Source organism: Tamandua tetradactyla, chromosome 9, assembly GCF_023851605.1.
Source record: "Tamandua tetradactyla isolate mTamTet1 chromosome 9, mTamTet1.pri, whole genome shotgun sequence".
Classification (NCBI taxonomy): Eukaryota; Metazoa; Chordata; class Mammalia; order Pilosa; family Myrmecophagidae; genus Tamandua; species Tamandua tetradactyla.
Window position 1 is genome coordinate 45,821,535 of NC_135335.1, and position 12,004 is coordinate 45,833,538.

Here is a 12,004-nt window from a genome sequence, read left to right on the forward strand (position 1 = left end):
AATGGGGAAAAGACCTTTCTTCTCTAGGCTTTTCATTTTCCTCACTGTTAGATGTATTTTAACTCAGTAGTTTAATTTTGATATAAATTCTGCAAATGTCATCAACCAGTATCTAAAATATCCCACTGTACAACACATAAATGGTTATCTCAGAAGATAGAGACCATAGAGAAGCTGTAAATGAGGCACAAAGTTTATTTAAACTCATAATTGCAGCCTGAGCTGTTTTATTAATTTTTGTTTTCAACATCCAGATAAAGTTTTCATATTATGAATTATTCCTTCATATTTTCTTATATTTGCCATAACAGTCAAACATACTTCATACAGACTGATGTCCTCCCTGTACACCACTCTCAAAACTAAATAAATTCTAGAGAAAAACACTGAGAGATACTTAGAGTCTTGATCTTGCATTTTCTTCAAGATAGCAGAGGAGTCAAATCCTTGTGATGAAATACTACAAGAATGAAGAATTAATGATTTGTAATTCACCTGGAAAGTGTTTAATTTTTTCATGTACCACTGTATAAAAAGTAAAATATGTCAAGTAGCAATCTGATTCGCAGACTGGTTTCTATGTCTCATCACTCTCATAGTCATCTATTACTATGTCTTCTTCTTCCATGTCTCTTTGGGCTAAAAAGGGCTGAAGCTGGCTAGAAGGCCAGTTCACTGTCACTATTCTGAGTCAGAGACCAGGCTTTGGGTTGAATGGCCTGAATGGGTTCATCTGGATCTTCTTCTGCAGGCTGCCCTCCATTCAGCTGGGCTTCATCTTCACTGTCAAGGTCTATCACTGCAGGTTCCTTGTCAGTCAGGCCTTTCATTTTCAATTTTCCAAAGGGTTGCTTCAGAGGAAACCTTCCAATATCTTAGATAAAAGAAATCTGAGCTTGATTTTTTATTGGAAATCAGAAATCAGAATTGCTGCCAGCAATTCTGAAAATACTTTTTTTGTAATCTTTTATTAATTAAAAAAATTACAAGAAAGAAACGCAAACATCTTTAATATAGGCTCACTCCGTTCTACATATATGATCAGTAATTCACAATATCATCACATAGTTGCATATTCATCATCATGATCATTGCTTAGAACATTTGCATCAATTCAGAAAAAGAAAAAGACAACAGAAAAATAAAATGAAAACAGAAAAAGAAAAAAAATTTTTACATACCACACCCCTTATCCCTCCCTTTCATTGATCACTAGCATTTCAAACTGAATTTATTTTAACATTTGTTTCCCCTATTATTTATTTTTGTTCCGTATGTTCTACTCATCTGTTGACATGGTAGATAAAAGGAGCATCAGACACAAGGTTTTCACAATCACACAGTCACATTGTGAAAGCTATATCATCATACAATCATCATCAAGAAACATGGCTACTGGAACATAGCTCTACATTTTCAGGCAGTTCCCTCTAGCCTCTCCATTACATCTTGACTAACAAGGTGATATCTACTTAAGGTGTAAGAATAACCTCCAGGATAACCTCTTAACTCTGGAATCTCACAGTCATTGACACTTTGTCTCATTTCACTCTTCCCCCTTTTGGTTGAGAACGTTTTCTCAATCCCTTGATGCTGGATCTCAGTTCATTCTAGGGTTTTTCTCAATCCCTTGATGCTGAGTCTCAGCTCATTCTATGATTTCTGTCCCACGTTGCCAGGAAGGTCCACACCCCTGAGAGTCATGTCCCACATAGACAGAGGGAGAGTGGTGAGTTTGCTTGTTGTATTGGCTGGAGAGAGAGGCCATATCTGAGCAACAAAAGAGGTTCTTTTGGGGGTGACTCTTGGGCCTAATTTTAAGTAAACTTGACCTATCCTGTGTGGGGTTACATTTCATGTGAACAAACCCCAAGACTGTGGCCTCAGCCTATAGCTTCGGTTGTCCACACTGCTTGTGAGAATATCAATAATTCTACTTGGGGAGGTTGAATTATCCCCCGTTCTCACCATTCCCTGAAGAGTAGTTTGCAAATACTTTTCCACTCACTGATCAAATCACTCTGGGATTCATCAGGGCATCACTCTGGACAAACCAATAAAATCTAATGTCCTACCCAAGGTTCCATGTACTTATGTTGTTCAACCAAGTATCTATATAAGTTATATTAGGAGATACACTAGTCAAAATATAAATTTTGTACCAAATAAACATTTTTTTATTTAGTCTCATACATAAGTTGAAATTTTAAAATATTAATTACCATCTATTTTCAGCACCATGCAGTAATGACATTCCTTTGTTCTTTCTCATACAAAAACATTTTTAAATTTGTACATTTGGTCATTATCATTATACACTCTAGGCATTCCTAGATTATACCATCTCAATTTCATCATCTATCTTTCTTTGTGACTTCATTTATGCCCCCAGACCTCCTCCCTCTATCATTCTCACATTCAGCTTTATTCAGTGTTTTAACATAACTGTACTACAGTTAGGTAGTATTGTGCTGTCCATTTCTGAGTTTTTATATTCAGTGCTGTTGTACAGTCTCTATCCCTTCAGCTCCAGTTACCCAATATCTTACCCTATTTCTATCTCTTGATGGTCTCTGTTACCAAGGAAATATTCCAAGTTTATTCACTAATGTCAGTTCACATCAATGAGACCATACAGTATTTGTCCTTTTGTTTTTGGCTATTCTCACTCAGCATAATGTCCTTAAGATCCATCCATGTTGTTACATACTTCATAATTTTATTCTGTCTTACAGCTGCATAATAGTCCATCGTCTGTATATGACACAGTTTGTTTAGCCACCCTTCCATTGATGGACATTTTGGCTGTTTCCATCTCTTGGTAATTGTAAATAATGCTGCTGTAAACATTGGTGTGTAAATGTCCATTTGTGTCCTTGCTCTCATGTCCTTTGAGTAGAGACAGCATATAGATGGGTCTTGTTTTTTAATCTATTCTCCCAGTCTATGTCTTTTGATTGGGGAGTTTAATCCATTAACATTTACTGTTATTACTGCACGGGTAGTACTTTCTTCTACTATTTTGCCTTCTGGATTTTATATGTCATATCTGATTTTCCTTCTTTTTACCTTTACTCATAGTCTTCCTTTCTACACTCTTCTCCATACCTCTCTCTTCTGTCTTCGTATCTGTCTCTAGTGCTCCCTTTAGTATTTCTTGCAGAGCTGGTCTGTTGGTCACAAATTCTCTCAGTTATTTTTTTGTCTGAAAATGTTTTAATTTCTCCCCCATTTTAAAGGACAATTTTACTGGATATAGAATTCTTGGTTGGCAGTTTTTCTCTTTTAATAATTTAAATATTTCATCCCACTGTCTTCTCGCCTCCATAGTTTCTGCTGAGAGATCTATGCATAGTCTTATTGGGCTTCCCTTGTATGTGATGGTTTGCTTTTCTCTTGTTGCTTTCAAGATTCTCTCATTCTCTTTGACCTCTGACATTCTGATTAGTAAATGCCTTGGAGTACATCTATTTGGATCTATTCTCTTTGGGGTATGCTGCACTTCTTGGATCTGTAATTTTAAGTCTTTCATAAGAGCTGGGAAATTTTCAGTGATAATTTCCTCCATTGGTTTTTGTCCTCCTTTTCCTTTCTCTTCTCCATCTGGGGCACCCACAACACGTATATCTGTGCGCTTCATATTGTCTTTCAGTTCCCTGAGTCCCTGCTCATATTTTTCAATTTTTTTCCCTACATTTTCTTTTTCTTGCCGGATTTCAGATGTTCCATCCTCCAGTTCAGAAATCCTATGTTCTGTCTCTTCAAATCTACAATTGTAGATTTCCATTGTTTTTTTCATCTCTTCAACTGTGCCTTTCATTCCCATAAGTTCTATGATTTGTTTTTGCAGACTTTCGATTTCTTCTTTTTGTTATTCTTTGCCTTCTTTATATCCTCCCTCAATTCATTGATTTGGTTTTTGATGAGGTTTTCCATATCTGTTCATATATTCTGAATTAAATGTTTCAGCTCCTGTATCTCATTTGAATTGTTGGTTTGTTCTTTTGACTGGGCCATATCTTCAATTTTCCTAGTGTGATTTGTTATTTTTTGCTGGCATCTAGGCATTTAATTACCTTAAGTAGTTTACTCTGGAGATTGCTTGCACTTCTTTTATCTAGGGTTTTCTTGCTGGATGAATTTGTTGTCTATCTGTTCTTTGAAATTCAATTCAGCTTTATCTGGACCTCTAGCTTAAGTTTTGTTTAACAGAGGAGAATTTTTCAGTTCTTGTTTTCTTGTTTCTTGCCCTGCTTGTATGGTGCCTTCCCCTCCCCCCTAAAATTAGGAGGGTCTACTTAGGTATTATAGACCACAGCTGGATTTTCCCAGACAAAACTGGCCTCCTATCAGGAGGAAAGAGTCACCTGCGTTGGTTTTCCCCGAGGTTGAGACCCAGCAGGTTGAAAGACTTTCCTGTGAAGTCTCTGGACTCTGTTTTTCTTATCCTGCCCAGTATGTGGTGTTTGTCTGCCTGCAGGTCCCACCAGCATAAGATGATGTGGTACCTTTAATTTTGGCTGGGGGCGTGATGGAGACAGAGGAGAGGTTGTAGGCTGGTTTTAATGGCTTCAAATTACCAAGCCCTGGGGTCTGAATTCCTTGAGAGAGGGATTCCACCTGAGCTGGGCTTCACCCCTCCCCTGGGGAAGGCACAGGCTCCAGACAAGCCCTCAAACAAGTTTGTTTCTGCCTATACCTGGAGCAGTTGCAGCCTGAGGAGCCCTGCCACTGTATCCAAAGGCAGTCAAGCTTTGTAGAAACACAGACACAAAAACCTCTGTTTCCTTTTTTTTTCCTTTTTCTGTCAACCCTGCCCCCTTGGCGCTGGGGCAAAAATGAGCAACCTCTGCTTTGACCAGGTTCACTTGAGCTGGGGCCTTATTTTTAGTAGTGAGGATTTGTTAATTAATTCCACAATTGGCGTTTGGTTGAGCTCAGCCCCTGCTGCTGGTAATGTCACTTTCCTTTCCCTTCTGGGAAGCAGCCTGTTGGGGAGCGGCGCTGGTCACCATGGCTTGGGGAACTCATGATTCTGGGGGTGCTCGCAGCCAGTCTGGCTGGTCCAGATTGGGGTACGCTGTATGTCTGGTCACTGATGTGGCCCCAGGAGCTGTCTGTACCATGTCTGGTTATTTAGTAGTTGTTCTGATGGATGAACTTAAATGTGCGCAGTGTCAAGCTGACATCTTGGCCCAGAAGTCCTCGCCAAATACTTTTTACTTATTAGAAACCAATGGGATTGTGCACGGGTTGAAAATTTTATCCTCCTCGACAATGAACAAGTCCTCAGGCTTTTTGAAATGCATCACACCTCTAATACCTATAGATGAACTATACTCTCTGAGTAAAGAGCACATATTCCTGTCACCATTGAAGACATCAGAAATTCATTGGCTCTCCTGAGGTCATCTAGATCCATGAAGAAAACTATGTAATTTTGGTGATGACATAAATGAAATAACTTTCTTAGCATGTGTGATATTTCTACTATTTCCTCAGTTTGACCATTGCTTGTTTAATTGAGAAATGGGGAAGCAAGTTAAGGGAGATGAAATTTTTTACAAAATACATTTTTTTTGCAATACAATTTTCCCCCAAAGCTCTGAATAGGAAGGAGAAGCATCTTTTCCATCAATAGCTTGGATCTCTTGATTTTCAGAAATCCTCTCAGTTTTTTCCTTTTGTTTTGATTTTGACATAGCAGCATCTGATCTTAATGAAGACAGTCCCTTTTTTCTTGACCACAAATTGTTCACTCTAAGAAAACTAGAGGTTGTTTATTACCCTTCTGATATCACCAGAACAACCTTGACAGAGGAACTTTGAAGAAACTTTATCAGGGACAATAATTTTTCTTCCATTCTTATTAGCTTCTTTCTTCACTATTTTCTTTTAGCTTTTATCTTCACTGTTTGATTAAGAAATTTCATCAAAATTTTTGGTGCCACAGGGTTGAAACTAATATTTTACACAGAACACTCTTCTTCAATTTCTTTAGCAAACACTAGCCTTTAATCATTATCTGCATTGATACTGTCAGAGATAATAAATATAAGGGGGCATTGACTGATCTTTTCATACTTCCTTTGAACTATGTGTAATGTATGAGAATAAAACATCTTAGAATAATCAGTGTTGGAAAGAAACAAGGAAGCCAAATAAAAGCTGTCTTTGAAGTAGTATTTTTTTGCTTGATTCTTGTCTGATAATTAAACATTAATGCTGAGAAATTTCAATGTTAGTGCACACTCAAATCCATGATCTTAAAATGAAGTTTGAATTTCTATTAAGCACTTAAAAAAACATCAAAACCATAAAATTTCAAGTAAGATTGATGTGTGTTGAGATTTATAAACAAAACTATGTTTATACCTAAGTTTCATTTCTTATTTTAATTTGTGGGGGATTTCATTTGGCAAAGGTATCGAATGAATGTTTTATAAATTTCTCTTCCTCATCAACAGTCATATGCTAGTGATCTCAACAAGTTAATGTCCTGTCTTCTAAGATATGTATCAAACCTAGGACATACCATAACTATTATAAGGCTGTAGAGTTTTCATTTAGTCATTAGATAATCAATTATTTTCCTATTGTCTGTCATTTTTTGACTGTTTATATAAGAATCTATCAAATTCCAGGAAGATGGTAGAGTAGGATAGGCTGAGTTAACCAGGCTGCATTGGACAATGAGAAAAGGGACAGAAAAATGATCAGGACAGCAGTTCCAGGGTGTGAATGATCAGAGAGGGTTTTCTACATTACATAGGGAGATCCTGGATGAACAACCAGAGAAATAGAAATAGAGAAAAAGGGGTGAGTGTGTTCATCCATAACCTCATTGAGGGCAGGCAACAGCATGTGGGGGAGTCTGGGTCCGTAGGAATGGACCATACCTCACTCCAGCCTACCCCTTAGTTAGCTTGGGAGATCTCTCAGCACTATGGCTGGGAGCTCCTGTGAGGAACTTGGAAGCACATCCAGCTGACTGCCACAACTAGCTGTCCTACCAGGTACCATGAACAACTAACTACCCCACAGGGCAATGCACCTAGCTTCCATGTCCCTTATCATGACTAGTTACCCCACCCCATGCCAGGACTATGCTGGAACATGTCTCATGCTGGAACCAACTGCCATGCATTTCCAAGCTGGCTGTGGGCATGTGCAGCTGAAATACCTGGCCTCACAGCAGAAGCATGGAGACCACCAGATCCATCAGGCCCATAAAGAGAGACTCTGCTGAGGTATACATTGCCCAAGGGTTGGTAGCATTCTGTGCACACTGAGAATAGCAGCCCTGACTCGAATACATTGGGTCTCCACTCTGCTTAGTTGACTACCACAGCTGGGGAGAAGCAGGACTGAGGGGAACAGGTGTTGTAATAGCACCATTTTCTGGACAGAAGAGAAAGTGCACTCTGGCAAACTGGCTATCTGCCTAGTTTTTTTTCAATATATATTTCTTCTATTGTGAAATATAGCATATATACAAAAAAGTGGTACATTTCATTGTACATTATACAAGTAGTTATAGAAGAGATTTCAGAGTTTAGTGTGGGTTACAGATCATCACAATTTTAGATTTTTCCTTCTAGCTGCTCCCAAACATTGGCGACTAAAAGAAATATTGATATAATGATTCAGTAGTCATATTCATTTGTTAAATCCTATCTTCTCTGTTATAACTCCATCTCCTCCTTTGATATTTCTCCTAATCATTAGGAGTATTTGGACTATACCCATTGTAACTTTTTCATGGTGGAAAGGGCTGTCAGTAATATGGAATAAGGAGATGGAACTTGTTGATGCTCCAAAGAGGCTGTCACCTTGTGGTTACAGGACTTATCTAGCCTACCAACCAATCTGGGGTTGTAGGTTTCTGTAAAGTAATCATAGTGCATGTGCTTTAGTAGAATCTCAGAGACAGCCATAGGTGTTCTTTAGGTTTTATAGGAATGGTTTTGGTTGGGGTTTGGCAAAACATGGTAAATAGAAATATCTAGCTGAATCTTGCATAATTTTAGCCTCCAGAAGAGCCTCTTAACTCTTTTTGAGCTCTATCAGCAACCAATACCTTATTTTGTTGCATTCTTTTCCACCTTTTAGTCAGGAAGGCGTATCAATCCCATTGTTCAATTGCCAGGCTCATCCCTCGGATTCATTTCCCACTTTGCCAAGGGAGACTTTGACCCCATAATGCCATGTCCCATGTAAGGGGGTGTCTGCTTAGCTTTTAAAAGGCCCTCAAGGAAAAGGGGAATTACTGGCAATCCAAGCACAAAATGGGACCTTCAATGCAAACCTAAGCAAATATAAAATATTAGATGAGTGAAGGAAATCAACTTGTGAAATAAACTTATCAAGATAATCTAATGCCCCAACTGCAGCAGAAAATCACAAAGCATGTTAGGATTCAGGCAGATATGGCTCAGCCAGGTGACCAAATTAAAATACTGGAGGGAGCACAGAATTTGGAACAACCAATCAAGAATGTTCATAATGACATAAAGGATACCAAGAAGACATCGGCAGAGCATAAAGAAGAATTTGAAAGGATAAATAGAAAGACAGCAGAACTCACAGAGATAAAAGACATTGTAGACCAAATTAAAAAATTAGTAGAGACACATAACAGCAGATTTGAAGAAGTGGAAGAAAGAATAATTGAGCTAGAATACAAGATATTTAAACAGGCACACAAAGGAATACATGGGAAGAAAAATTAAAAATGGAACTGGATATCAGGAAAATGATGGACAACGTTAAACATGCAAACATAAGAATCACTGGTGCCCAGGAGAAGAGATTGCAAAGGGCTAGGAACATTAGTTGAAGAGATAATAGGGGAAAACTTCCTATCACTTACAAAAGACATAAATATGCAAAGCAAAGAAGTCCAATAAAACCCAAGTAGAATAAGCCCAAATAGGCCTACTCCAAGACACACACTAATTAGTATGTCAAATGTTGAAGAGGAGTAGAAAGTCATGCAAGCAGGAAGAGAAAAATGATCCTCTAAAGACAAGGGAAACTACATAAAACTGAGTTCAGACTAATCAATAGGTACCATGGACACAAGAAGGCAGTAGTATGATATGTTTAAGACCCAGAATGAGAAAGGCTTCCAGCCAAGAATTCTTTATCCAGTCAAGCTGTCCTTCAGAAATGAGGAAGAGATTAAATCTTCAAAGACAAAGACTAAGAGAATATGTCAACAAGAGACTAGCTCTACAAAACATACTGTTTGTGACAAATGATGCAGCAACTATTTTAAGAGAGTTAGAAGTGCAGCATCCTGCTGCAAAAATGATCGTAATGGCCTCTCACATGCAAGAGCAAGAGGTAGGAGATGGCACAAATTTTGTTCTGGTATTTGCTGGAGCTCTTCTGGAATTGGCTGAAGAGCTTTTGAGGATTGGCCTGTCAGTTTCAGAGGTGATAGAAGGTTATGAAATAGCCTGCAAAAAAGCACATGAGATTCTTCCGGATTTGGTATGTTGTTCTGCAAAAAACCTTCGAGATGTTGATGAAGTGTCATCTCTACTTCATACTTCCATAATGAGTAAACAGTATGGTAATGAAGTGTTTCTGGCCAAGCTTATTGCTCAGGCATGTGTATCAATTTTTCCTGATTCCGGTCATTTCAACGTTGATAACATTAGAGTTTGCAAAATTCTGGGCTCTGGTATCAATTCCTCTTCAGTATTACATGGCATGGTTTTTAAGAAAGAAACTGAAGGCAATGTAACATCTGTCAAAGATGCAAAAATAGCAGTGTACTCTTGTCTTTTTGATGGCATGATAACAGAAACTAAGGGAATGGTATTGATAAAGTCTGCTGAAGAATTGATGGATTTTAGCAAAGGGGAAGAAAATCTCATGGATGTACAAGTGAAAACTATCACTGATACCGGTGCAAATGTCATAGTAACAGGTGGCAAAGTAGCAGACATGGCTCTTCATGATGCAAATAAATATAATATCATGTTGGTGAGGCTGAACTCAAAGTGGGGTCTCAGAAGACTGTGTAAAACAGTTGGTGCTACAGCTCTTCCTAGATTGACTCCTCCTATCCTGGAAGAAATGGGCCATTGTGACAGTGTTTCTCTCTCAGAAGTTGGAGACACACAGGTGGTTGTTTTTAAGCATGAAAAGGAAGATGATGCCATTTCTACTATAGTACTTCGAGGCTCTACAGACAATCTGATGGATGATATAGAAAGGGCTGTGGATGATGGTGTTAATACTTTCAAAGTTCTCACAAGGGATAAACATCTTGTACCTGGAGGTGGGGCAACAGAAATTGAATTGGCCAAGCAGATCACATCATATGGAGAGGCATGTCCTGGACTTGAACAGTACGCTATTAAGAAGTTTGCTGAGGCATTTGAAGCTATTCCCCGGGCACTGGCAGAAAATTCTGGTGTTAAGGCCAATAAAGTAATATCTAAACTTTATGCAGTACATCAAGAAGGAAATAAAAATGTTGGATTAGATATCGAGGCTGAAGTTCCTGCTGTAAAGGACACGTTGGAAGCTGGTGTTCTAGATACTCACCTGGGGAAATACTGGGCTATTAAACTGGCTACTAATGCTGCTATCACTGTCCTTAGAGTAGATCAGATCATCATGGCAAAACCAACTGGTGGGCCCAAGCCTCCAAGTGGGAAGAAAGACTGGGATGATGACCAAAATGATTGAATTGTTTAATTTACTATAGGTGAAAGCTGTATTTGTATTATTACTCCCAGAATTACCTGATGTTTTCCTTAAGAAGTGTTTCATGTTTTGTATACTTGGTTGGATGATAAAATATAAACGTGTTGTTACTATCAAAAAAAAAAACATACTAAAGGTAGTTTTGTTGGCTGAAAAACAGACAAGATGAGGAAGTCTACAGGAGAGCACATAATTGAAGTGTATCATTAAAGGTAACATAAAGGATAAAAAGAGAGAGAGGAGGAAATATAGAAATCTGACAAATAAAAACTAAAGGATAAGATGGTAAATTCAAGAACTGCTATTACAGCAATAACTTTGAATGTTAATGGACTAAACTAACCAATTAAAAGATACAGTTTGGCAGAATAAATTAAAAATATGAACCATCTATATGCTGCTTAGACCCAAGATTTAGGGCAACTTATTGCCCTAAATGCATGTATTAAAAGTGAAAAAATGAGCAAAAATAGAGGACTTAACTGCTCACCTGGAAGAACTAAAGAGAGAACTGCAAACTAACCCCAATGCAAATAGAAAAAGATAAAAACAGAGATTAAGGTGGAAATAAATGAACTGGAGAAAAACATAAAACAACAGAAAGAATCAGCAAAACAAAAATTTGGTTCTTTGAGAAGATTGAAATTGTACCTTTCATTCCCATACATTCTGATTGTTTTCTCAAACTTTCAGTTTTTTCTTTTTGTTCACCCAATGCTTTCTTTATATCCTCCCACAACCCTGTGATTTGATTTTTTTTAACTTTTTTATTAATTAAAAAAATTAACAAACAAAACATTTAAATATCATTCAATTCTACATATACAATCAATAATTCCCAATATCATCACATAGTTGCACATTCATCATTTCTTAGTACATTTGCATCAATTTAGAAAAAGAAATAAAAAGACAACAGAAAAAGAAATAAAATGATAATAGAGAAAAAAACCTATACATACCATACCCCTTACCCCTCGCTTTCATTTACCACTAATGAAATTTGTGAATTGATTTTCGATGAGATTTTCCATGTCTATTTGAACATCCTGAATTAGATGTTTCAACTCCTGTATCTCATTTGAATTGTTAGTTTGTTCCTCTGACTGGGCCATATCTTCACTTTTCCTACTGGTGCTAGGATTTTGATGTCCTTAATTAGTTTATTCTAGAGGTTGTTTTCACTGCTTTACCTAGGATTTTCTTACTGGATGGCTTTGTTCTTCATCTGTTCTTTGACATTCAGTTCAGCTTATTCTAGATCTATAGCATATGTTCT

At 37.7% G+C, this 12,004-nt stretch overlaps 2 pseudogenes; one reads left to right on the top strand and one right to left on the bottom strand.

Moving 5' to 3' along the window:
- Positions 1 to 5,161: 5,161 nt before the first annotated feature.
- Positions 5,162 to 6,122, bottom strand: LOC143645669 (cell cycle checkpoint protein RAD17 pseudogene; annotated as a pseudogene).
- Positions 6,123 to 7,202: 1,080 nt separating this feature from the next.
- LOC143645670 (T-complex protein 1 subunit theta pseudogene) lies at positions 7,203 to 10,774 on the top strand (annotated as a pseudogene).
- Positions 10,775 to 12,004: the final 1,230 nt, after the last annotated feature.